The sequence below is a fragment of the Lemur catta genome, chromosome 10 (genome assembly GCF_020740605.2).
Source record: "Lemur catta isolate mLemCat1 chromosome 10, mLemCat1.pri, whole genome shotgun sequence".
NCBI lineage: Eukaryota > Metazoa > Chordata > Mammalia > Primates > Lemuridae > Lemur > Lemur catta.
In genome coordinates this window covers 89761884-89786477 of record NC_059137.1, presented here as the reverse complement: position 1 = coordinate 89786477, position 24594 = coordinate 89761884, and the positions used below count along the sequence as shown (strand labels likewise).

The 24594-nt window shown below is 42.1% G+C and overlaps 1 protein-coding gene across 1 annotated transcript in view; it reads right to left on the bottom strand.

The window, feature by feature from the left end:
- The window catches only part of SYK (spleen associated tyrosine kinase), an 88483-nt gene extending 88367 nt beyond the window's left edge, over window positions 1-116 (bottom strand). The window contains exon 1 of the mRNA XM_045563456.1: window positions 92-116. The gene's annotated coding sequence lies outside the window, so the exon portion shown is untranslated. The remainder of the gene's footprint in view (window positions 1-91) is intronic.
- Window positions 117-24594: the final 24478 nt, after the last annotated feature.

Genomic DNA, 24594 nt, shown 5'->3' with positions numbered 1-24594 from the left:
CAACGCGAACCACCGGTGCCACCTCCCCGCCGTCAGCCCGACGGCTTCGGCTACTGCCGGGGACCCGAGGCACGCGGGGGCCTCTCCTTACCTGTGCGGCTGCCGGGGGGAATCTCTACTGCGTGGTGCAGCCACTGCGGGGCGCCGGGAAGTTCCGCCGACTCGGGGACCCGGGGCCCGCGCAGTCCCGAGAAGAGGTGACCCCCTGGCTGAGCCCCGGCCTTGGCAGGACGCCGGTGGCGCGCCCTGCCTGTCCCCTGGGCTGTCTTCCGAGGGCTTTAATTATTACAGGGTCCCCCGCGATGCGGGAGGAAGTGCGGGCCGCCTGCTCGGGCGCGTTAAGGAAGTTCCCCCAAATGAGGAAGCGCCACGGCCGGCGGCTGAGGGGACACCGGCGGCGGGAGAGCGAGGAGGAGGGGGCGGCCCGCCATTCCTTCTACCCATGATGGGCTCTGGAGTCTACAACTGAATAAATTAAGTGTAATCCTTTCCTACAGTCCTGAAAATTTAAAAACTCTCCTGAAACCCCTTTCCCATACTCCCGTTTCCCCTGTCGGATATTCCTCTTTAAATTTTTCCCACAAAATAGTGTTCAGACCTTCTTGGTAACATTGGTTGGCAGTGCCTGTTTTAAAAAGCAAAAATGCAATAATCAAAATAAAAGATATAATGTGTTAGGTTATAATTAATTGTTATGGAGAAAAATAAAGGGATACAAATGTTGACACGCAAACGGAGGCCCCAGCCTTTCACTTCCAATGCTACTGGACTCTCTTTTATTTTTACCATTAATTTTTTAACCGAAATAAAAGATATTTTTATTATAGTAATATTCGTTAATCATTGTACTTAATTTTGCTTGAATTAGGTAACAAAATAGCTCTTGTTCCCAAAGTGCAGGCTGCGAAGCGTCTGTGGGAGGCTGTCAGAGCCGGCGGTGCTGTTGGAGACGGGCCAGCGGCCCCGCCCGGAGTCCGTGTGCGAAGCGCACACCTGGCCTTCGCCCGGACTGCAGCCTCCTTAGGGCTCCCCGGTGGCAATGGTGGAGCTCTACATCGTCTCCTAGCGCTCCTCAGACTGCTGCGGTCCTTCCCACCTTCGAGTCGTCTTCCATGTTAACTAGTGTGTCGTAACCTTTTTTAATAAATGTTAAAATCATCACACAAATACCTAAAAAAACAACTTCCTGAAAGTCAACACATTTTTCCCAGCCGCTCTGTACCCAGGCGCCTTTTCCTTTGCTGATTTTGCTTTGCGTCCTTTCACTGAAATGAGTCTCAGCTGTAAGTATGACCATACACTGAGTCCTGGAAGCCCTTCTGGCGAATGCCTGCTCTTGCGGTGGTTTTGGGGACGCCTGACAGTCGCTTCTTAAAGTCTCCTGATCCCTGCCGGCAGATTCATTTTTCATTTCTTTGAAAAGAGTAAATACATTTGTTTTCTAGCTCCACTGTGTTATTAATTCCAGCATGTGAAGTTCGCATGTCTGTCTGGGTTGTCTAAGCTTTTCTACTGGCTCTTGCTCATGGTGTCCTTTCCTTGTATACTTGGTTATTGCCTTAGTCTGTTTGTGGGGGCAGATAAAACATAACTAAGGCTGGGTAATTTATGAAGAAAAGAGGTTTGTTTGGCTCACTGTTCTGCAGGCTGTACCAGACACGCAGCGCCAGCGTCTGCTTCTGGGGAGGCCTTCCGCGAGCTTCCCCTCCGGGAGGAAAGTGAGGGGCGCTGCGTCTGCGGAAAGGGGCGAGAGGAACCCAAAGCGGCGGGGGAGGTGTCAGCTCCTTTCCAACAACCCTTCTTGAGGGAACTGACCGAGCAAGAACTCACTTCCCCACCCCCAAAACCCCAACCCCTCCTACCAGGCCCCACCTCCGACAATGAGGATCAAATTTCAACATGAGCCTCGGTGGGGCCAAAACATTTCCAAACCGTAGCAGTTATATTGGACTGTGAGCCCTTCATTGTCCTTGAAAACTTATTTGTGAGGAAGAAGATTTTTGAAGAGAATTAGCCTTTGCATCTGTCAGATAGCTAGGGAAGAACCAGTCTTTGAGCACTTTAAGATAAATCTTCACTTAAGGTTTTTGTGGACAACCTAGGTGATATGAATTGCAGCATGAAGTTATTATGATTACAGTTTCTCAGGGACCTTTTCTTCTTTTTCTACTCTGCTTCCTTTCACATTTATCTTGGAGGCTGTGTTTCCAGGATCCATGTCTTTCTCTCTCAGTTCACTCCATCATTCTGGCAAAACACACTCCCCTTCCCCCAGTTGTTCCCTGAGAAATGGAGTAGGGATTTTTAAGAGCATCCATATCCAAAATAGTGCCAACCTTAAGTTCGACTGATGGTTTAAATTGTACAGTATTCTGAAAATTATTTTTCTTCACAATTTTCAATTCACTGTCTATTGTCTTCTTGTTTCAAGTGTTGCTGTGAATAAATCCAAAGCATCCTGAATCTTTTTACTTTTTTTTTTTTTTGTAACCTTTTATTTTCACTTTGAAGGTTATAGGATCTTCTATTTGTCCCTGGTGTTTTCAAACTGGTGATATATGATAATAACATGGCAATTTGTGGATCAAATTGTTCTTTTTTATAAGTACAAGGCAAACTTATTGTAAATAAAAATTATTTTTTATTATAAATCTGAAAACATTTTTATTTAAGAAAATGTTCTTAAATTGTTTTGTTAATGATTTCTTTCTCTTCATTTTTCTCTGGTCTACCTTTCTTAAACTGTTATATTTGGATGTTGGGCCTTTGTCTTTGTGATATATTCTTATGTGCTTTTTTTTTTTTTTTCATTTTTTGGTGAGGGAGGTGGTGCTCAGGTGGTCATGCAAACAATGGGGAGCTGCTGTAAATACAGATGGGCTTGGCCTGCTTGCCCACTGCTCACCTCCTGCTGTGTGGCCTGGCTCCTAAAGGTCCAGGACTGGTTCAGGTCTTGGGCCAAGGATTGGGGACCGCAGTTCTATAGTATATATATACCACATTTTCTTTATCCACTCATCAGTTGATGGGTACTTAGGTAGGTTCCATATCTTTGCAACTGTGAATTGTGCTGCAATAAACATATGAGTGCAGATGTCCTTTCTTTATAAAGTTACTTCTTTTCCTTTAGGAAGATCTCCAGTAGTGGGATTGCTAGATGGAATGGTAGATCTACTTTTAGTTCTTTGAGAAACTGCCATACTTTTTTCCAAAGAGGTTGTTGTACTAATTTACATTACCACCTACAGTGTGTAAGTTTGTCCTTTTCACCACATCCCTGCCAAAATCTGTTGGTTTTTTTTTTTTTTTTTTTTTTAATAATGGCCATTCTGACAGGGATAAGGAGGGTATCTCATTGTGGTTTTAACTGGCATTTCCCTGATGCTTAGTGATGTTGAACATTTTTTCAATTGTTTTTTAGCCATTTGTCTATCTTCTTTGAAAAATGTCAGTTCGTATCTTTTGCCCACTTTTAATGCGGTTATTTTTTTTCTTGCTGATTTAAATTCCTTGTAGATTCTGTGTATTAGTCTTTTGTCGAATGTGTAGTTTGTGAATATTCTTTCCCATTCTGTAGGCTGTTTACTCTGTTGATTATTTCTTTATTTCTTTTGCTGTGTGGAAACTTTTTAGTTTAATTCAGTCCCATTTATTTATTTTTGTTTTTGTTGTATTTGCTTTTGGGGTCTTTGTCATAAATTCTTTGCCTAGGCCAATGTCTAGAAGAGTTTTTCTTAAGTTTTCTTCTAGAATTTTTATGGTGTCAGGTCTTACTTTTAAGTCTCTAATACATCTTGAGTTAATTTTTGTGTGTGTGTGATGAGAGATAGGGGTCCTGTTTCATTCTTCTGCATGAGGCTATCCGATTTTTCCAGCTCCATTTGTTGAATAGGAGGTCCTTTCTCTTGTGTATGTTTTTGTCTGCTTTGTTCAAGATCAATTGGTTGTAGGTGTATGGCTTTATTTCTGGATTCTCGATCCTATTCCGTTAATCTGTGGGTCTATGTTTATACCAGTACCATACTGTTTTGGTCACTATAGCCTTATAGTATAATTTGAAGTCAGGTAATGTGATGCCTCCATGTTTGTTCTTTTTGCTTAGGACTGTATTGGCTATTCAGGCTCTTTTTTGATTCCATATGAAATTTAGGATTGTTTTTTATAAGTATGTGAAAAAGGACATTGGTATTTTGATGGGAATTGCATTGAATGTGTAAAGGTCTATACTTTGGGAACTATAGACATTTTAACAATATTGGGTCTTCCAATCCATGAGCATGGAATGTTTTTTCCATTTGTTTGTTTCATAAATGATTTCTTTCATCAGTGTTTTGTAGTTCTCCTTGTAGAGATCTTTCACTTCCTTGGTTAAGTATATTCCTAGATAATTTATTTTTTTGCAGCTATCGTAAATGGGATTGAGTTCTTAATCTGATTCTCAGCATGACTATTTTAGTGTATAGAAATGCTACTGATTTGTGTATATTAATTTTGTAATCTAAGACTTTACTAAATTTATTTATCAATTCTAGGAGTCTTTTGAAAGACTTTTTAGGATTTTGCAGATATAAGATCATGTCATTTGCAAACAGGAATAGTTTGACCTCCTCTTTCCTGATTTGGATACCCCTTATTTCTTTCTCTTGCCTGATTGCTCTGGCTAGGAATTCCAGTAGTATATTGAATAGAGGTGGTGGCTGTGGGCATTTTTGTCATGTTCCAGTTCTTAGGGGGAATGCTCTCAACTTTTCCCCATTCAGTATGATATTGGCTGTGGGTTTGTCATATATAGCTTTTATGATTTGGAAGTATATTCCTTCTATGCCTAGTTTGTTAAAGGTTTTTATTATGAAGAGGTGCTGGATTTTATCAAACGCTTTTTTTACATCTATTGACATGATCATATGGTTTTTGTTTTTAATTCTGTTTATGTGGTGAATCACATTTTTTGAATGGCCAAAATTCAGAACACTGACCACACCAAATACTAGTGAGAATGTGGAGCAACAGGAGCTCTCATTCATTGCAAAATAGTACAGCCACTTTGGAAAAAACTTTGGCAGTTTCTTACAAATTAGACATACTTTTACCATATGATCTGTCAATTATGCCTCTTGATATCTACCCAAAAGAATTGAAAACAAAGTTATGTCCACACAAAAACCTTCTCATGAATGTTTATACTAACTTTGTTTACCAAGTTTATTGCCAAACTTGGAAGCCACCGAGATGTTTTTCAGTAAGTGAATGAGTACATAAACTGTGGTATGTCCATATAATGGAATATTATTTAGTGCTAAAATGAAAGACACTACCAAGTCGTAAAAAGACATGGAGGAAACAAATGCATACTACTAAGTGAAATAAGCCATCTGAAAAGGCTACTTGTTGCCAACTATATGACATTCTGGAAAAGGCAAAACCATGGAGACAGTGAAAAAATGAGTAGTTACCAGGGGTTGGTGGGAAGGGAGGGATAAATAGGCAGAACACAGAGGATTTTTATGGCAGTAAGATTACTTGGTATGATACTAAAATGGTGGATATATGTCATTATACATTTGTCAAACCTCATAAAAACCTCAATGTAAAATATGGGCTTTGGGTGATTATGCTGTGTCAACACAGGCTCATCAAGTATAACGAATGTCCCACTCTGACGGGGGATATTGGTAATGGGGGAGGCTGTGCATGTGTGGGGGAAGGGGTCATAGAGGAAATCTCTGTACCTGCCTCTAATTTTATTGTGAACCTAAAACTGCTATTAAAAAATGAAATTTTTAATTAAAAAGAGCCATTGTTTTTGTAACAATGGCAAATACTATTATAATAGGAGATGGCTTAAATTAATAGAAGTAGAAACATCCTACATTCTAGACATAACCATCATTAACCTTAGATGACCATTACAGAATTCTCTCTATATGTACACGGCAACAGAGATCAGAAAAATGGCAACACTTTAAACATAATACTTTTATTATACATTTATATCCATATAAAATATGACATTTAATTCTATTTAAATTGAACAGCATAAAAAGTTTTAAAGTGCAATATAAAGAATTACTGATTTTGTAGAAAATGGTTCTTTACTATAAATGTATCATTTCTGGAATCATTTTACTATGATAAAAAAAGACAAGTGGAAATAATAAGCAGTTTTAGTCATTTCTTTTAAACAAGTTTTAATTTCAGACAGTACCAGTTAACCCTGCTATGAAACATGAGCCAATTACCTCTCTCCTCCACTTTCCCACAGGTCACCTCTCAAATTTTGTTAGTTATATGAGTTTTACGTTTGTCAAACCTAAAAATTTTGCATTTTTTGTAACCCCATAACTCCTCTGTGGTTTCTTCTTAGTTCTGCATTTGAAAGGATTCCATGTTCGCCTCCAGACCTTTTATCACCACATTTTATTCCTAATTTCTTAATTGGTTGGCTGGATGAACTCTCTCAACAAGTCATACCACATTCTGAATCTATCAGTTCTCTCTAGTTTCAGGGTGTTATTCTGTAACCATTGGGAATGACACCAAAGTGGGCACATTGTTCCCCCATCCTGCTCCCCTTTGCCCAAGACTTGGTAGATTTAACTCCCTTGTCTTTTGGCATTGAATGTTGCTTTCAAGAAATCTAAGAATAGCCAGTTCCCTGCCCCCTCCAATTTTAGGTGATTTGCCATTCCTTCTTGGTACCTGAAAGATTCTTTAACATTGAAATGAGGAAACTTGGCGAGGATATATATTGATATAGATCTACCAGCATCTTTTACTTTATTAAATGCAACGGGCTCTCTAACTGGAAGCTCTTGTCCTCCATTTAAGGAAATTTTTCTTGTATTTTCCATTTGTTAGGCCCTTCTCTTGAAGGATATTATCGTTTTGTTTGTTGTCTATATCTATTATCTCGTTTCTAATTGCTGTAATCTCTTTTTTGTCCTTCCTTGTTCACAGTGATCCATCTTTTCTTCCTTCCCTCCTTCCCTCCTCCTTTCTTTCCTTCCTTCCTTCTCAGTAATTAAATGTTCAGCTGGGTCTGCTTTGTTCCTTGTTAGTTCTAATTTATCTGTAGGTAGGTATATTGGTGCTCAAGTTATTTCCTTAGTTCTGGTTCTCTCCATCTCTCTCTTTTTAGTTTCTTCAATTGGTTCTTGAGGTGTGGTTTTAGTTTTTTAAATTGAATTCATGCTTTCATCAAATCATTTTGTAGCCTACACACTTACCATACCTCTCAAACTGTATTTTTTAACCTTTGCATGCTGCTTTCTTGTAAGGTTCACATAGTCGCTACTTCACTGATTTTACTTGTCCACGCTTGGCAGCTTCCTCCAGACCCTCCCTTTGCTCTGCTCCTCTGCAGGTGGCAGATCCTCTTGTTTCCCCCTCTCTGGGTTACCATTTGAGGGCTTGGTATTCTCTATGAGCCTGGTTTTCTATAGCGTTTCAGTGTGGGGAGGGAGTAGGGGTTGGCTGGAGTTGTGTCGCACGAACTGGGCTCCTCCCTCCCGTATGAAACTGTGGGGAAGATACAGGCTTCACTCCTCATCTGCGCGGAGCGGGCACAGCTCGCCTCAGTCCACCGGGGGGCACCTGTGAGCTCCCGCTCGTTCCTCCAGTTAGCGTGGGCCCCTGCAGCCGTCCGCTCGGCAGAGTCGTGCCGCGTTGCTGATACTCTCATCTCCACAGTGGCCATTGCCACCACCCGCAGCCCAAAATGGAAAAACTAAGGATAAGTAATGACACCTTTTTCTTCTCCCAAGATTTGAGTGAAAATTGTCAGGGTTTTGTAGACTCACAAGATCTAGTTTTTGGGAGGTGGGAGTAAGACCTCACTTTGATACTCTCAGACTTCTGTTTTTTATGTGACCCAGCACTTTTCGAAGTGCATCTCTTTAAGTGGTTCTCCTTTTCTTGTTTGATTACCATTGGTAACTTTAAAAGTTTTGTTTTTGGCCCTCCTTCCCTTTTTGCTTGGGAGAGGGTCATCAGGAAAGGGAAGGTTTTTTTTTTCCACTAGAAATTTGAGATTCTATAAATACTGCACCTCTTTTATCCAGAATTTAATGCCACATAAATTTTTTACTATAGAATATGTACATTTTAATATTTAAAATGCAAGGTTCTCATTTTTTATCTCTTTCAAATTAAAAAAATGTAATTTATACATGATATATCTGTTAAGATGCTTTTGGTTGCAAGTAATAGAATACCTAACTCTATTAAAATGATAAAATTTTATTGTTACACAAAGGAGAAAACTTCCCAGTTAGGACAGTGTCAGATGTACCTTCATACAAATTACATTAAATTGAGATAAAATTCACCATTTTAACACACAGGTGTACTTTTTTTTTTTTTTTTTTTGAGGCAGAGTCTTACTCTGTTACTCTGTTGCTCTGGGTAGTGTTAACGGCCAAAAGCTTCAAGACTACTGACTGTTATAACTTTTGGCCATATAATGTTAAAGGTTGAAATTTTAACATTGTCAAAGCTATTTCTATAATGTCACAGTATGAGTTTCATGCCAAAAAATCATTAACCTGCTATCTCCCTTCTGTAAAACTGCTTGCTAAAGAGAGTGCCCAAGTGTGGGAATACAACACCCATGTTTTGCATGACCAAGCCCTAAACTGCCCAGATCCTGTTGCACCAGGACATGAGAGGGATATAATGTTGTTTTTTGCCTCTGTAATCATGCTTGCTCTTCCCCAGTGATTTTTCACCCATGGTAATAGCTTTCTGCTTCAAAGGCTCAAGGCTGCTCTCTGTGCTTCCGCCTTTGAGGGTGCAGAGAGTACTCGCTGGCCAGCTAATAAGGACTCCCAATTTGGCTAAATTCTGTCTTTAGGTGGTCATTTCTCGCATCTCAGACCATAACAGGTAGAGTGTAGGGACATCATCTTAGCTCACAGCAACCTCAAACTCCTGGGCTCAAGCCATCCTCCTCCCTCAGCCTCCCGAGTAGCTGGACTACAGGTGTGCACCATGATGCCTGGCTAAGTTTTCTATTTTAATAGAGATGGGGTCTTACTCTTGCTGGTCTCAAACTCCTGGGCTCAAGCCATCCTCCTGCCTCAGCCTCCCAGAGTGCTGGGATTATAGGCATGAGCCACTTTGCCCAGCCCACACAGGTGTACTTTTTAAAAAATGTAACAACTCAACTCTGTCTTGTCTTATTAAAGGCAGTTCATTTTGATAGACCAGTGTCACAGAGGTGGGTACCTTGTCTCAGTGATTCTCACCACCTCATGACATCCATCCAGCTGCCAAAATGCCACAGAATGCAGCCAAAGTAACAGCCTGCTTTGCTGGTACTCCCTGGCCAATTCAACCAGAGGCAAAAGTGACTTTTCATCTACAAATGATGAACTTCCTTCCTTCTTCTTTTTTTTTTTTTTTTCTGGTGATGTTTTGAGCAAACAAAAGAGAAAAATTACTAAGGACCAAGGCTAGTGTTTGAAGTGTGGCCCTTTGTGTTTAAACCCAGCAGCGAGTACACAGGCCAGGGCTGGGAACCATGGGACGCAGTCCCAGCTGCTCGTTTCCGGCATGTGCAGCCTGGGCAAGTCAAGTCTCCTCTGTGTACCTGACTCCTTATTTTCAGTGAAAATTCAAGTCAGCAAACAATTATCAAGGGTCTTTTATTTGCCAGACATGATCCTAACCACTGGAGATTCAAAAGGATGAAAAAGAGCAGAAAACCTATGCTCAAAAATAACTCCTTCTCTTCACCTATGTCCACAGGACTATTCATTTGCTTTATAGGTTACTCTTTAAAATATAATTACTTAATTGGAAGGTAGTTCAGCTGTTATTTTTACCTTAGTGAAAATCACTTTAATCTTTTCTTGTACCCAAATCTTTTGTTTTTTATTTTATTTTTTAAAGTCTGTTTATTTTAACAGGTTTTTTTGGATAAAATTAGCATATTATACAATTTACCTGTTTAACGTATACAATTCAATTTCTTTAAGTATAGTAACGGAGTTGTACAACCATCACCACAATCAATATTAGAATGTTTTAAACCACAAAAAGAGAGCCCATACCCGCTGTTAGTCACTTCCCATTCTTCCCACCCAGCACAATCCTTTTCTCCTCCCCGCCCAAAGCCCTAGGAAAAACATGCACCTACTTTCTATCCTTAGAGACATGTCTATTCTGGACATTACATATAAATTGAATCATATAATATGTGTTATTTGTGACTGGCTTCTTTCATGAATGTTTTCATTCATGTTATAGCATAAATCAGTATTTTATTCCTTTTAATTGCCAAATAACATTGCATTGTGCAATGGCATGTTTTATCTATCCACTTGTCCATTCCCACCCTTTGGCTGTAATAAATAATCCTGCCATAAAGATTCCTATATAAGTTTTTGTATGGATGTATGTTTTCCTTTTTTCTTGGATATGTAACTAAAACTGGAATTGCTGGGTCATACGGTAACTCTATGTTGGTCATTTTGAGGAACTGATGACTATTTTCCTAAGTGGCTTCAGCATTTTTAGATTTCTACCAGCAAAACAGGAGGGTTCCAACTCTTCCACATCTTCACCAACTCTTGTCACTGTCTCTTTTTTTTTTTTTTTTTTTGAGACAGAGTCTCACTCTGTCACCTGGGCTAGAGTGCTGTGGTGTTAGCCTAGCTCACAGCAACCTCAAACTCCTGGGCTGAAGTGATCCTCCTGCCTCAGCCTCCCAAGTAGCTAGGACTACGGATGTGCACCACCACGCCTAGCTAATTTTTTCTATCTTTAGTAGAGATGGGGTCTTGCTCTTTCTGAGGCTGGTCTCAAACTCCTGAGCTCAAGCAATCCTCCCACCTTGGCCTCCCAGAGTGCTAGGATTACAGGGGTGAGCCACCATGCCTGGCCATTGTTTGTCATTTTGATTATGGCCATTCTAGTGAACTTGCAGTGCTATCTCGTGATTTTCATTTACATTTTCTTTATGACTAATAATGAGAATCTTCTCATGTGCTTATTTGTCATTTGTATATCTTTAGAGAAATGTCTATTCAGATCTTTTGCCCACTTTTCAATTATGTCATTTATCTTTTTATTATTGAGTTGTCAGAGTTCTTTACATATTTTGGATTCAAGTCCCTTATCAGACATAGAATTTACAAGTATTTTCTCCTGTGCTAAAAAATTGCCTTTTCACTTTCTTGATGGAATCATTTGCAGAACAAAAGTTTTTAATTTTGATGAAGTTCGGTTTATCCACTTTTTCTTTTGTTGCTTATGCTTTTAGTGACATATCTAACAGACCACTGTCTAACCCAAGATCATGAATATTTACTCCTATGATCTTCTCTAGGAGTTTTATAGTTTTAACTCTTACATTTATGCCTAACATCCATTTGGAGTTAATTTTTGTGTGCAGTGTGAGGCAGGTGCACACTTTGCCTGCTGCTATGCAGTTGTGTCAGCACAACAGTAGTTGAAACTATTCTGTCCACAATTAATTACCTGACACCCTTGAAAATCCATGTAATCATGCTTGTTGGAATCCATGTAAAGGTTTCTTTCTGGACTCTCAATTATATTTCATCCATCTATATATCTTTTTTTTAGCTGTTATGACATTGTTTTTATTTATTTACTTTTTAAATTTCAGAATATCATGGAAGTATAAACACTTTGGGTATATATATTGCCTTTGCACCACCTGAGGCAGAGCTACAAGCATACCCATTCCCCAGAAAGTTCGCGCTGCACTCATTAGGTGTGAATTTACACATCCCCAATTCCCCCTCCCACCTGCCCAACACCCAATGAATGCTACTTCCATATGTGCACATAAGTGTTGATTGATTAGTACCAATTTAATGGTGAGTACAGGTGGTGTTTGTTTTTGCATTCTTGTGATACTTCACTTCAGAGAATGGGCTCCAGCTCTAGCCAGGATAATACAAGAGGTGCTAGATCACCATTGTTTTTTGTGGCTGAGTAGAACTCCATGGTATACAGAGACCACATTTTATTAATCCACTCATGGATTGATGGGTGCTGTTTCCACATCTTTGCAATTGTGAATTGGGCTGCTATAAACATTCAAGTGCAGATGTCTTTTTTATAGAATGTTTTTTTTTTCCCCTTTGGATAAATACCCAGTAGTGGGATTGCTGGATCAGATGGTAGTTCTACTTGTAGCTCTTTGAGGTATTTTCATATTACTTTCTATAGAGGTTGCACTAGTTTGCAGTCCCACCAGCAGTGTATGAGTGTTCCTATCTCTCTGCATCCATGCCAGCATTTGTTGTTTTGGGACTTTTTGATAAAAGCCATTCTCACTGAAGTTAAATGGTATGTCGTGGTTTTGATTTGCATTTCCCTGATGATTAAAGATGTTGAATAATTTTTCATGGTTCTTGGCCATTAGTCTGTCTTCTTTTGAAAATATATATCTTTCTTTATACAAGTACTACAGAGTTTTGATTACTGCAACTTTTTCCTGAAACTTTGTTATTTTTCAATTGTTTTGGCTATTTGGTTACTTTGCATTTTCATATAAATTTTAGGATCAGCTTGTCCACTCATGCAAAAACAAAAGCTGAGATTTTGACAGGGCATGGGTTGACTCTCTAGATCAACCTGGGAAGATTACCATCTTAACAATGTTAAATATTCTCATCTGTGAGCATGGTCCATTTTTGGATCTTTTTTAGTTTATTTTTTAAAGCATGGTTTCCTTTACATCTTTCAACGTAATTATTTTAACTCCTTTGAAGCCTACTAAGTCCACCATCTGCATTCTTAGAAAGGCAGTTTCTATTGCCTGCTTTCTTCCTCTTGCGTATGGGTGGTATGTTCCTGATTCTATGCATGTCTCATGTTTTGTTGTTGAAAACTGGACATTTTAGATAATATATTGTAGCAAGTCTGATACTGGTCTGCTTCTGAGGGCTTTTTGCTTGTGCATGTGTTTACCATCTTGGCTGGACTCTCTCACTGAAGTCCGTTTCCCTGGCAGTGTGCAGCCTGTGATGCTGCTCTTCCCAGGGCACAGTCATCGATGTGGAAACGGTCTTCTCTTTCTCTGATCTCCCTGCTGAGCTTCTGTCTGGTCTGCTATCGGTGTCACACCAGATTTTAGTGGTTCTAATGCCTACTGATTGCTCTATTGTTTTCAACAACCCCTGCACCCTGTGGTCTAAATTGCTTTATAGTCTGATCCCATTAAAGTCAGTCCTCTTTGCAGGAGCAGCTGTTGCCAGTCTTTGAGGCTTACTTCCCTCATCCTCCCAAGAGGACTTGTTGCTGCCTCTTTTCCTGTCTTGTTTTATTTTTTTTTTTTTTCCTGTTAATCTTCTAGCTGGTCTACATTTTGCTTGTTGCTTCTGGTGTCATAAAGCTACCAGCCTCTCCTCAACTGCTTACTCAGGGATCTTCATGGTTTTCAACAGCACTTAGGTGTGCACTTCCGTACGCTCTATTCCACATAAAATCAGCCCCTTAGGGAAAGTTGAGGAGCTCTGTTCTTGCAACCTGCTTCTCCACTGGGAAGAAACTCTGTGCCCCTGCCCTGGAGCAGGGGGTGGGTGATAGGACAGCCCTGCTAAGAAAAAGTTATTAACCCAAATCTCTTAGTAAGGGCGAAGATCAATCATATGAGCTCTCTCGCTAACAGGCCCCCTGCAGGGGTTCTGTTTTTCACAGCATCTGAAAACAGCTGAGCAGACAGAAAGGAAATGTAACTCTTTCTCTACACATTAAAACTATTTTTGAGGCTTTGCTTTTCCGGCCTTGAAGAGTTCCTGAGTGGACAGCAGGCCTCAGTTCCTGCCCAAAACCGTATCTCAAGGGCAAGATCACCTGACAAGATCTTTGACAGCCCACAGCTGCTTCTGTTATCAACCCACCGCTAAGACAAAGGAAGGAATGGATGTAGTGGTTTCACAGCTGTAAATCTTCTTCATCCCTTTACAACCCTTAAATAAAAAGCCCAAGTAGCTGGTTCTCCATGTTCACCATTCTCTCCCTCTTTCACTTCTGTGCTGGCCCTGTTTCCATCTGGAAAAAGTAAAATAAACGTTTCCTTATTTCTATCCTAATGTTTGTGTGAGAAATTTTTCTCCACTCGCAGCATGAGCACCTAGTGAGCTTTCCACTCTTAGAGTGGGGACGGTGGCCTGCCTCTCCCGGGGAGGATGGCTCACTGACTCCACTAGTAGGGCAATGGGTGGAGATGGTGGCCCGGGTCTTGCAGGGATGGAACTTCTGCCCTGTGAGGAATCTGGGAAAGTGGCAGTCAGGGGCCATGGGGCTTTTCAGGTGGAGGGGGGCTGGTAGTGGGCGGGAGCCCAGTTCTCTTAGATGCACTTGCCACGCAGCGGGGCTGAGGGGTGGGAGAGGCCGGTGGCTGCTCCTGCAGAGGTGGACCCGGAGCTCCAGGCGGGGCACTGGGGGAGAGATGCCCATCTCCTTGGCTGCATCCACCAGAGTAGAGCGTCTGTCGTGCTGAGCCATGGAGTGGTGGCCCAGACGACATAGGCTCGATGCTCTTGCTGAGATCTCATAGTGTTTCTTGCATAAATACTTTTCTATTTGCCGTGGTGGCTTTAGGATAATTTCCACAGATTTTAAGTTTTTATTTTTTATAATTTTTGCCAGTTTAAATAATTATTTCACTAGAAAGAGAGCTTCCACCAAACTCCTCACTCTTCCCTTCCAGAGATTTGAGTCTTTTTTCTTTTTTCTTTTTTTTTTTTTGCTGAGGTACTGAAGTGAAAGGGTTTTTACTGAAGGGATGTGGGGAGCAGCGTGTGCTTCCCTGGGGCAGGCAGGCCAGGGTGGAGGGAGTGCGGGAGGAGCCCCGCTCCGGCCCGATCCCGCGGGCCTGCCAGGCCAGGGCCAGGAAGCCAGCCCACCTCTAAGGTCTCCGTGAGCTGAAGTATTAGTAGCAACCTGCTCACGCCTGAGCCCAGCAAACAATCTTTGTGCCCTCCTTGGCATATATGGTGAAGAGTGTAAATGCCTATCCCAGAAAGCAGAAAATTAAATTTATAAAATTGATACTGTGTGACAAATAACTAATATTTTTCTTTCAGTTCAGTGGTACTCAAATGGATTTTGCTTAAGTTCAAACCCCGCTAGGGGATGAGCCACAGGAAAAGTTGAGTGAAATATGGTCTAACTTGATCAACAATATGACATTACTCTAGGAGAGTCTTCTAATATAAAGTACTAAGTATGCTGGTGTTAAATTCTATTAAGCATTACCACCCTGGGAATCATAATCTATTTTAAGTGTGCCCAGAAAGACTTTGCCTAGAAACAAGGAACAGAGGTTATATTTTCTGTCTCAAATATGGTTCAGTATGATGGGCATTTCCTGTTTGTCCATACATCTGTTTCACTGAAAAGTGTTTGAAGTGTTCGCTCATTTGCCTTTCCAGGTTTGATCTGAAGTTAGGCCCTGGTGTGCCATCAGTAAGGGTCCCCTTAGAAAGTCAACTTTTCGCTGGGACCAGTTGCTCCATCTGTGGAGGCAGAGGGGCATCCAGAGATTTTGTTCCTGGGGTCTGTCTCTAGGGTCTAGGCAGCCCTGGCACCTCTGTTCCATTTTTGGAGAGTTGCAATTTTTTAAAGTTCTTTCTCATGTTTTACTACACAATACATTTCTCATTTGGTGCTAAGGCTGCTTCTAAAGCTAAAACTTAACCCTCTATTGTCACACAGTTTAGGCATTTGGAGACCACTATCACCTGCATAGCAGAGTGGCCAAGAGCATCAACTCTAGAGCCAGACTGGGTTCAGCTCTATGCCCTACTAGCTGTGTGACGCTGGGCAAGTTTCTGAATCTCTGTAGGCTCCAGTTTCCTGATGTGTAGCGGAATCTCCTCCCTCTTGGATCTGGGCTGGCCTGTGACTGCTGCAACCAAGAGAATGTGGCAGAAACGATGGGATTTCTGTTCCAGGCCTCGCCTTTTAGAGGGCTGGCAGCTTAGGTCTTGGTCTCTTGGGGCCCTGAACTCCCACATAAGACTCTGCTGTAGAGACCACAGGGTGAGGGGCAGGGTGGGGCGGGGATGCCAGGCTGAGCCTTGTCTCCCCTTCCCTGCCAAGACTGGTGTGTGAGCAGTCCAGAGGTCAGCAGGATGCCGCAGAGCAAGCCCAGCCGGTGCCGTGCAGAGCAGACGAATCACCCAGCCAAGTCCTGTCTGAACTTCTGGGCCACAAAATGGTGAGATATTTTTAACTGTTTGTTATTTCAAGGCACTAGGTTTTAGAGTAATGTGTTACATAGTTACCCAGTAATAGACAACCAGAACAGACAGTGATGTGGAGGTATCCCTAGGGCCAGCTGCATAATCTGCAGTGCCCAGCACAAAATTTGCAAAAACGTGGGCCCTTGTTCAAAAAGCAAGATAAAATGGTCACTAGAGAGGTAAATTATAGCATGGATTTTACCATCCATCTCTATAGAGAATTGGCTATGCCAGTTTTAAATGTAAATATAAGAACCTTTGACCTGTATGCAGAATCACCAAAATTATGCAATTTGTATCTTGTAGCTTGCATGTGTGTGTGTATTTCATTCTTACCAGCTCTACCTTTCCCTTTCCTTCTATGTAGTCACTTTCAGAGAAAGTGCTCTGCTCGTGTAGGGAGTAGCACAGGTGAGAAAGAACATGAGAGGCTGCCTCAGCGCATCTTTTTCAGGGCCACTGCCTTTCTTCTGCATCTGGAGCCGCTTCTGGTTCCAACAGTGACTGTGGCCTCTCTCCTCTGTCCACGCTCCTCTTATCCAGTCCCAGACGTCGACACAGCTTGTATTTGCCTCGCGCCTTGCTGGCCCGCGCACGCTGTGGGTCCACAGAGGCGCTGTGCTCCCGGGCACGGTGTGTGGAATAGGCCACTGAGTGCAAAGCACAGAGGTGGGCGTGGGTATTCCATGTGTCTCCTCTGCTCTCGCACACGCTCCTTTGTCCCGTTGGACTCTACTTACCAAACACCAGTTCAAAAATAAAATTATTAGGAATTTCAAGAGGACAGCAGCATTAAACCAACTATGGGGCCCTGTGTGTGTTGTACATCATGAAAGTGGTCCTGTGTGCAGCTACCTCTGTCCTGTACATTTTCCTGAACCCGTTATAAGTCTACGGCTTGTGCAAATAGTGGGCACGTGACTCAGATCCGGCCAGTCAGGGTACCCCATGACCTTGCCCATGATTAGGCAAATGCTGGGCATGTGACTCACTGGGGGTCCCCTAGACACTTCTTTGAGATCTGATGTGGGAATCACGGGGTGGGGAAGGGAGGGCCTCTCTTCCTACTGGGTCGTGTGCTGTCGGGATAGAGCCCCGGGCTTGCATATTTCTTGCCTCACAGAGAAAGTCTTGTCGAAGGAGGAGGGAGGGAGGCCAGCAAACAAGGGGAAGCAGAGCCAGGGCGCAGACTGCTCCACATCACTCAGCCTGCGGGCTTCCTGGCTGGATCCAACTCTGTCTCCACTGTGGTGTCCCGGTGGGGAGACCAACACGCCCTTCCTCTGTCTCTCTGGCTCACTCTTCTTTCTGTTATGAGCCATTTTGAGTCAGGTTTTCATTTCTAGCAGTTAAAAGTATTCTAAAAATATGCTACCATATTTTGTTGTTGTGGAAACTAAAAGGGATAACTTGTGCAAGATCCCTGACATCAGTGAAATTAGTTTATTTCCACCGGCCCAGATTTCAGTTTCTTTTTTTTCCCAACTTCTACAGCTTCTTTAACTAAACACTGGGCACTTTCCTCTTCGCATTGCACTCAGAGCCTCTAGGCAGACCTTTGCTTATGACCATTGTAAAGGAAAATAAAAATCTTAGCAGCTCCCCTACCTCCCCAACTCCTTCCACAACAAGGAAGGTCAAGCCTGGGGGCTGAGTCACGCAACACCCCTTTCCAAAGGAACAGCTGTTACTGACATTAGGCATCAGCCAGGTAGCCACAGAAAGTAACAGGCCTCCCGTAAACAAGGACATGCAAATTGTAACTTTAGCTCTACATGCTAAGTCTAGCTCCTAAAACACAAGTCTGTTTGGTTCCACACTGGTAATGTGGATTACAGTTTATCTTCCCAGGTGCAGAACAGAGGCAAGATCAACCATTCTTCCACTCACCCAGGGACGGCTACGTTAACTGATGCCTCTTTCACTCCCTTCTTACGGTTTCTTACGTAACGTGTAGACTTCCTGGGCCTTGCAGAATGTAACCATTTGCGCCACTGCTCGCCCCACCTCCTCTTTTGCTTTCTGTCTTTCCTCTCCCCTTAAATACTGAAGTTCCTAAATCTCTCTTCAGCAAAAACAGTCACAGATGCATCTTTGGCTTGTGATTTTCCTGGGCATGTCCTCAAACTTTGGCTTAATAAACCACCATTGATTGAGACCTTTGCCTCAGTCACTTACTTGGTGTTGTCAGCACCTATCACAGACCTTTGCCTCGAAGAGATGCTAAATAAATATTTGTGAAAGCTCCAGGCACTGTTCTAAGTTCTTTACATGGATTATCTAAATTTTTCTTCAAGTAGCCTGTGGAGTGGGTACTGCTATTATCTCCATTTCAGAGACAAAGAACTGAAGAAGAGGTCAAGAAGAGGTTACGTGCCAAGGTCACGTAGGCAGGAAGCTGCAGAGCTGATATTTGAGCCCCGGCCTCGCGGCTGCCGGCGTTTCTGCTGCTAGCTTTGTCCCGTACAGTCCTGGGGACCCGAGAGTGTGTGCGTGTCAACACAGCAAAACACCCCCAGGAGTAAGTGTACAGTCTTTCTCAGAGTCTGTCATGCATTTCCACACTGCCAAACACAGACTAACAACTTCGCATTCATTCAACAAACAATAAGGATGTCATCACAAATGTAGCAAAATAAGAAAAAAATACATGTCACCAATGGTGGTGGCCTGAGTCCCTGTGATCATTCGTGCAGGCTGCTACTCACAGGATGAAGCAGTCTCCAGGCAAGGGCTGTCCTCAGAGAGGTCCTGGACACCCTGGGAAGTACACCCTGGTTCAGCCACTTCAGGCACCAGGGATTGTGACCTTTCATCTGGACTCAGGAACCGGAGATGACCCTCGAGGTCTGGGTGCATGTTGAGGTGGCACAAGAGGAGTAGGTAGGAAGGGAGGTTGTCATTCTTCTTGTGGGGATCAAAGAAACACCCACATTAGAATGACGGTCTCATTTACATTTCCCATTTCTCAGCTGTTTTCATGTAGCTATTTGGAAATGGGCCCAGGATTAGATTTTCTTATGTATGTGCCAAGCCCTGAGAGTGTTATTTGAAATCATGCTATTTCTTTGTGAAATTTAATACGTTTGGCCTTGGAAAAGGTCTGGCTATTGCTGACAAGGGACTATTACTGTTGTCATCCGATACATCAGCTAGCAAGCCAAACTAACATTGGCACCTTCACAATCTACCGTCTAACTTTCCTACGTGAATTCCTACAAATTAAATAATCCTTTTATTTTTTGGAGAACATAACCCAAGCCAGATACTTCTTAGCTGTTAAATATTCCTATTCCCGGTTAAGGTCAAGTGCAGCTGTACCTTAATTTGAACTTGACACATTTCTTTATTTTTAAAACATTGTGTAATTTATTGTACAGCACATTTCTGTGGTCATCAAAAGTGGAAGCCCAGTGTGGAGCAGAGACAGAGGCCTATTTGCAGGGATTTGTACACAGAGTGTTTAGATGAGCTCAGCTTCCCAGTAGAAAACATACGTACTTTGCATTGGTAAACCAATGGCAAGTTGTCCTTATCTTTCTCTGCTAACTCTATCTTCACTCAACACCTGTTGTTGACACATGTGCAGTATCTACTGAGTACCACGCAGGTCTAAGGCATGGGGATACAAGACAAGCAAGGTGTCTGTCCTTCAGAAACTGACAGGGTAGTGGGTAGACAGGCGATCGATGAGTAAACCAATAACTATGCGAAATGGGTTCAGGTAGAGTTATTGCTATGAAGAATCACAGAGAGTAGGGGAGGTGACTCTGAAGTGGAGACTTCTGGCATATGAATGGGTGAAGAGACTAATGAATTAATGATCCACGAGAAGATGTAGGGGGAAAGTATTCCAAAGAGAGGGAAAGGGAAGTGCAAAGACCTGGAATGTTTAAGGAGCAGCAAAAAGCCAGAGTGATTGGAATGGAGTGAGCATACAGGGGATGGTAGGAGGTGAGTGTGGAGAAAAGAGAGCCCAGGTCAGGTGGAACCTGGCCTCCTAAGCCACAGTAAATAGTTTGATTTTGTTATAAAGGCAAGAAGAAGACATATGAAGATTTTGATGAAGGAACTTCATCTGATCACATTTATTACAAAAATATTTTTAAGCATAGGAGACGGGCATTGTAAAATTTTAAGTTCACTCGGTTGAACTTGATATATTTATAAAATTAAGGCATCATTGCCATACAATAAATACACAAACCTCATGGGCATGTTGATTAGTTTTGACAAATGTATATAAATGTATACACTTGGATAACCACCACCACAATCAAGACATACAGAATTGCCATACCCCAGGAAATCGCCCCTGTGAAGCAAGTCTCCACTCCTCCAGTCAATTAACATTTTGATTTCTATCATATGAAATTAGTTTTCTTTGCTCTTGAAATTTTTTTTTTTTTGGGGGGGACAGAGTCTCGCTCTGTTGCCCAGGCTAGAGTGAGTGCCGTGGCGTCAGCCTAGCTCACAGCAACCTCAAATTCCTGGGCTTAAGCAATCCTTCTGCCTCAGCCTCCCAAGTAGCTGGGACTACAGGCATGCACCACCATGCCCAGCTAATTATTTTTTTCTATATATATTTTTAGTTGGCCAGATAATTTCTAATTTTAGTAGAGACGGGGTCTCGCTCTTGCTCAGGCTGGTCTCAGACTCCTGACCTCGAGCAATCCACCCACCTTGGCCTCCCAGAGTGCTAGGATTACAGGCGTGAGCCACCACGCCCGGCCTGCTCTTGAAATTTTTTAAAGAACAAAATCATGTACCCATTTTTTTTTTTTTTTTAGAGACAGTGTCTCACTGTTTCACCCAGGCTGGAGTGCACTGGTGTGATTCTAGCTCACTGCAGCCTCTGATTCCTGGGGTCAAGTAATCCTCTTGCCTCAGCCTCCTGAGTAGCTGAGACTGCAGGTACATGCCACCACACCTGGCTAAGTTTTACACTTTTTTTTTTTTTGTAGAGACTAGATCTTGCTATATTGCCCAGGCTGGTCTTGAACTCCTGGCATCAAGTAATCCTCCTGCCTCGGCCTCCCAAAGTGCTGGGATTACAGGCCTGAGCCACCATGCCTGGCCTGTTCATTTCTTTTTTCAGGTTGTAATAATTGTTATTTATATTAATAATAATGAATATACTACATGTAGTCTTTGTCCCTGTTGCCTGGGACACAGCCCCTAAAATCCTAGGGATCTCCAAAAGTGGTAGGTGCCTTTTCCTATTAGGAGATAACTGACTGGCTGGCTGACAGGGCCGGCTCTGGAACAGACTTGGGATGGAGGCTGGTTGCCAGGGGATCTGACCAGCCTATCAGAGGATCGGGCCTCTGGGGAGAGGAGACAGTCTCAAGGCGGATAATGTCATCAGTCATGCCTATATAATGAAGCCTTCATAAAAAGCCCGAAGGACAGGGTTTGGAGAATTTCTGGCTTGGTGAACACGTGGAGATGTCTGAAGGGTGGTGCCCCAGGGAGGGTATGGAAGCTCCACGCCCCTTCTCGTGTGCTGAGGGTGTTCATCTGTCTCCTTTGTAATAGTCTCTATAGTAAATGGGTAAATCTAAGTAAAATGTTTCCCTGAGTTCTGTGAGCCACCCTAGCAAATTATCTAACCCAAGGAGGGAGTGGTGGGAACCGTGACTTGTAACTGTTGGTTGGAAACATGGTCGCAACCGGGCTTGGGGTTGGCACCTGAGTGGGGGAGGCTTGTGAGACTGAGCCCCCAACCTGTGGGGTCTGACGCTGCCTCCAGGTGGACAGTGTCAAGACTGAAGTGACTTACAGGACACCCAGCTGGTGCCGCAGAATTGCTTGTTGTAGGGACATACCCCCAGCCCACATTTTAGTGCCCAGAAGTGTTGTGTTGAGTGTTGAGTATAGTAGGAGAAAACAGTTTGCTTGTTTGTCCTACTACAATTATACATGGATATATATTTATTTGTCTGTTCTTCTGTTGATGGGTATTCAAGCTTTCTCCAGTTCTTGGCTGTTCTGAATAAAGTCGCCATGAACATTTTTTATGAGTCATTTTTGTGGACTCACATATTAATTCCTCTTGAGTAAGTTCCGAGGCTCTAGGAATGAAATTGCCAGATCACGGAGCAGGTGTCTGTTTGACTTTAAGAGAAACTGCCAAAAGGTTGCAAAGGGGTTGTGCCATTTCATGTGCAAGATTTGTGCCATGTATGAGAGTTCCAGTGGCTTCACACCTGGCCAACACTCTGTTCCCTGGTGATCTTTTAGTTATTCTAGTGGGGGTACAGTGGCCACTCATTGCGATCTTAGCTGCCCCAGTAACCAGTGATGCTGAACATATTTTTATGTGCATATTTACACTTCTATTATTTTTTAATAAAATGCTTGCCCAATGTTTTTTAGCCCATTTGAAAAAATTAGATTTGTCTTTTGATTATTAATCTGTGAAACTTTAAAATACATATTGATCCTCTATACATATTTATGCTGTATTTATCCTTACACCAATATCATACTGTCTTGATTACTACACTGCAAGAAGGCTCGAACTCAAGAATTGGAATTTCCCCATTTTGTTTTTCTTTTTTGAGACTGGGCTATTACAATCCTTTTCATTTCCATAGAAATACCTGATTCATCTTGTTAATTTCTACAAAAAATTCTCCTTGGATTTTGTTGGTATTTTATTGAATCTATTGGTCAATCTGGAGAGAAGCGATACCTTAACGATATTTAATCTTCCAACCCATGTACATATTATATCTCTCCATTACCCTTGGTCCTTTCTAATTTCTCTCAGCAATGTTTTATAGTTCTCAATGTACAGATCTTACACATCTTTATTTACTTATTTCTAAGTATTTTATACTATTGTAAAATGGTGTGAGTTTTTGTAAATTTTATTTCCCAATTTTTGTTGATAGTGATAGTAATTTTTCTCATGATTGAAATTTATAAATTTACTTTGTGTCTTGAGATCTTAGTAAATTCAGTTATGTGTTATGGTAGATTCTTTGTAACTTTTTTTTTTTTAGGATTTTTGATATAAATAATTATGTCACCTGCAAACAAAGGTAGTTTTTCTTCCTTACCTATATTTATTTTTTCAATTTATTTTTTCTTGCCTTATTACAATGCCTAGGACCTTTGGCACAGCTGTGAATGGAATTGGTGGGTGTGGACGTTTCTGCTTCCTTCCTAATCTTAGGGAAAGTGTTCAGTATGTCGCCATTAAGGAGGATGCCAGCTATAGATTTTCAACAGATGCTCCTTATTGGGTTGATAAAATACACTATTTCTTTATTGTTAAGTATAACCTCTCCAAGAGGGCTTTGAGGTCTATTTGCACTTGAAGGAGTTTTAAAATGCCAATAAATTTGAAAGCATTATTTCACAAACAGTGCTAACTATGGACTGTTCTCTAAGCATTGACTCATTTAATGCTTAAATAAGGTTGAGGTGCTATTATCTACATCTTACTGTAGAAGAAACTGAGGCACAGGTTGGCAGAGAACTTTCCCAGGGTCGGATATCTGGGAAGTGGCCGAGCTGGACAGTCTGGCTCCTGAGCTCACGGCGGGGCTGCCTATGGCCGCGTGCGTGGGGTTCACCGCTGTGAATCGTCTGCGAGGAGCACCTGCTGTGAACACCTTCCTGCGGGGCTGGGAGCACCCACTGCTAAGTGTGAGTTCTCTTTTATTTCCTCAGACTACTTAAGAAAACAGATGAGAACAGATACGATTTCATCCCTCAAAACAAGTTTAAATCTCATTTTTTGTTAGTAACTGTTTACACAGCCTACCATAAAATACATAAATTTCTTGATTTAAGAGATAAGAAAGCAACTGTCTTCATGATCCAAAGCAGTATCTTTCAAATTTTTTATTTGGATAAATAAGCATATTTAGCTCTTGTAATCTTAACAGTGTACATTCTTTCCTCTTCCTCAGAATCAGACTATATATTTTAAACACAAAACAGAAATTGGTGTGCAGGTTCTATATGCACGTGTATTTGCACGTACACACGCAGTCCATGTGTGTATTTTGGTAGGTGTGAAACAACAGCAGTGGCTGGCACACACAGAGTCCCACTCTCTGTAGGCAACCGGGGCTTTATATTTACTATCTCCAATTCTTAAACAGCTTTGCAAAGTAAATATCACCATTCTCATGACCCAGTGAGAACCTGGAGACAGGAAGGATTAATCTACTGAAGGGACACAGGTAGTGAGTGGCTGAGCCAGGATTATTTCTGGAATTCCAGTCCGAGCCCATTGTCGGTGGCGACTGGGCTCTGTCCCTGCGCGATGACCTGGTGCTGCCATGCCTGTGGAATCCATGAGAAGGACACTGAGGGGACAGCACTGGCGTTGAGACGGCACACAGACAAGCCC